The sequence below is a fragment of the Chiloscyllium plagiosum genome, chromosome 12 (genome assembly GCF_004010195.1).
Source record: "Chiloscyllium plagiosum isolate BGI_BamShark_2017 chromosome 12, ASM401019v2, whole genome shotgun sequence".
Classification (NCBI taxonomy): Eukaryota; Metazoa; Chordata; class Chondrichthyes; order Orectolobiformes; family Hemiscylliidae; genus Chiloscyllium; species Chiloscyllium plagiosum.
The window spans coordinates 831,158-834,648 of record NC_057721.1 but is presented as its reverse complement, the minus strand read 5'-3'; positions in this window follow the sequence as shown (position 1 = coordinate 834,648).

The window sequence follows — 3,491 nt, the reverse complement described above, 5'->3', positions numbered from 1 at the left end:
ACTAACCTACATACCCTTCAAATTACTATTATCCATGTGCCTAACCAAGAGCCGTTTAAATGTCCCTAAAGTATCTGCCTCTACTACCACTGCTGGAAATGCATTCCATGTACCCACTACTCTCTGTGTAAAGAATCCACCTCTGACATCTCCCCTAAACCTTTCTCCAATCACCTTTAAATTATGCCACCTTGGTGACCCGTGCCATATTCTATGATATCCACCTGGCTGACATTGTTCCAGTCACTACAAGAACCATTTAATGTGAATGATACAAAAGGTGAAAGCATCAAAAACTGAGCAAGGTACTGTTGAATTTCGTAAATGTCAGACCAAGTCCAATGTGGAGAAATAGATGATGATACATTTTGATACAAAGAAAGTTGTAAGACTTTCTGAAAACTTTGCATGACTTTGAATTGCTGCTAGAACAATGTTTTATTAATTGTCATTCTTTTATTACACTGTAATTTTACACCACTGTGCCTGTTGTCTTGACGTGTCAGGAATTACTGTGCTGTCTTATGTGTTTTGCACTTCTTATGCACTTTATGCCACCCTGCGTATGATCGTGCAATTATGCTGTCCATGTAGCACCTTGGTCCTGGAGGAACACTGTCGCACTTTTTACTGTATCAGTTGTATATGGTAGAAATGACAAATAAAGCTACTCTCAACTTGACTTTTGACAGAGGGTATGACTCTTTTTACTCATCTTAATGGAGTGAAGGAAATCTGGAAAGAACTGAAGACAGCCATCTTCTGATGCTATGAGATGCTATCGGCTACAAGATCAGGAAACACCAAGGCAGGTTTGATGAGAATCATCCAAAATTCACTGACAAGAAGAGAAAAAGCTCTCTGTGCCTGGCAAAACAACATCACCTGTGAAACAAAGAGGAGAACTCATCAAAACAAAGGTAGAGTTATAAAGAAGAACTACAAAAATCAAGAACTAATGGTGGATTGAGAAAGCTATGGAACTAAAATTCTTTGATGACAAGCATGACATGTTTGAGAACGTGCCTTCTTCAGTGCCACCAAGGAAATATATGGACTCTGGGCTCAAACTGTGAAGGAATAAAGTTGATACTCTTTCAAGAGTCAGAGAAATCATCAACTTCCAATGGAGAGACCACTATAAAGAACACTTAAACTGCAGCACAATTATTGATGAGAATATGTACGAGGAAATCCCCCATCTTCCCATCAAAGATGATCTCGGATTCCCACCTATTATGGTGGGAGTTGAAGCTGCCATTAGTCACATAGAATGGAAAAGCAATGAGAGTAGACCGGATTTTCAATGGAGGAGCAGATCTTACTCATCATCGTCTCCATCAATTGTTCCTGAAAATCTTGGGCAAAGAAAACATCCCTGCCAATCTCAGGGATGCTGCCATCTCCCATACCTTTAGAAAAGGAGACAAAATGAACTGTGGGTTACCAAGAAATCTCTCTACTCTCTACGTTGGGAAGATCATTGTCCGAATCCTCACTTGGTGCCTTTTCCCAGCCTCTGAGCAAATCCTTCTTGAAAGCCAGTGTGGCTTCTGACCAAACCGGGAACTATGGACATGATTTTCACTGCTTGACCAAGTCCAAGAGAAGTGCTATGAGCAACACCCATCACTCAAAATGACCTTCATTGATGTGAACAAGAATTTTCACTTACTCAATCGATAAATGCCACAGCAGATCCTCTCAAAGGCCAGCTACTCAGAGAAATTCATCAATATCCTCTATCTCCTGCATAACAAGATAGTGGTGATGGTCTTCACCTATGGCAATATGGTAGAATCTTTTGAGGTCAAGACCAAACTTAAGCATGGATGTTCCATTGCCCCCACCCTTTTTCCATCTTCATTGCCATTTTTATCTTGTCAAGAACAAGACATTTTCTACAGAATAGACGAAAAACTTCGTTTTTTTTAATAGATATTTTAATTAGAAATTTAACATTTTTACAAGTTTACAAAAATAAACAAAACTCTCAAGTACAAACATTGATATACAATTAAATCTTAAATATATAATAACCAAAATTTAACAAAAGAAAAATACCGAGGAAAAAAAAACTCAACTAACTACTAATCTAACCTACAACTAACCAGAGTGTATATTTAAGTCTCTTACATTGTTCAAATAAGAGAAAGAGAAAAAAACAACAATGGTTAACATAGAAATTGGGTAGTGAGATACATGCTCGGAATATGTTAACATCAAATGTAACAAAACCCGTATTCATGCGGGATTCCTCTCTCAGGGGCCCCGGACCAGCCAGGTTCGTAATCTCAATTAAATAAAAGCCCTTGTTAGGATAGCCGAAATATCTGTATTCATATAATTCAAGAAGGGCTGCCATATTTTATAAAATAATTCGGTCTTTCGGTGCACTATATTTGCAAGGAAGTCAAGGGGAATACATTCCATAATTAATCTGTGCCAATTTGAAAGTCCAGGGGGGCCCTCAGCCACCCAGTTTACCAAAATATTTTTCCTTGCACAGAAAGAGAGAATAGAAAATAGTCTCTTCCCGTGCATATCCAGGGAGGGAAAGTTCGAAAAGCCCAAAAGGAGAGATACAGGGTCCACTTTAATTTCTATTCCTAAAATTTATGTTAGGCTACTTGCTACTTTAGTCCAGTATCTACGGATCTTATGACAGGTCCATAGGCAATGTACAAGAGTGCCCATCTCTGTTTTACATTTGGGACACATTGGAGATGCTCCTGCCTTAAATTTTGCCAATCGATCCGGTTCTATATGGGCCCTATGAAGGATCTTCAGCTGGATAGCCTGAGTTCTGTTACAGATGGTGATTCTTCTGGCGTTTTCCCAAATGTCATTCCACGTTTCTATAGAGATTTCTAGTCCCAATTCCTGATCCCATGTTTTAACCAGCTTGTCCATATCTCCTGATACTTCATCATGTAGTAAATGATAAATAGTACTGATGGAGGATACCCCCACTGGTCGTAGTACTCTACATTCTCTATCTGATTTATAAAGACTATCTAATAACGTTGTCTTCTTCTGTATATCATCTCAAATTTGGAAGTATCGATAGAGGTCTCCATTAGGAAATCCGAATTTCTGACGCAGCTGTTCAAAAGACATCAGGACCCCATCTTTAAATAGGTCCCCGAGACATGAGATACCCCTGGATCTCCAGAGTTTAAAAGTGGCGTCTGCAAACCCTGGGGGAATCCCCATGCTCCCACTATCGGCGCATAGGGGGATGTTTTATGTGAGTTGCCCTCATTTTGCCGCATTTTATTCTAAGCTTTAATTGTGTTTAGTATTATAGAGTTTTTACAGTGATCCGTAATGATTCTCCTCTTGTCTGAAAATAAAAGGTTAATAAGTGGGCATTTTACTTGAGAAGCCTCGATGTCCAGCCAGATTGATTGCGGATCAGACAAGACCCAATCAGCTATGTAACTTAATAGGGAACTTAACTGATATTTCCTAAAATCTGGCAAGTCCAA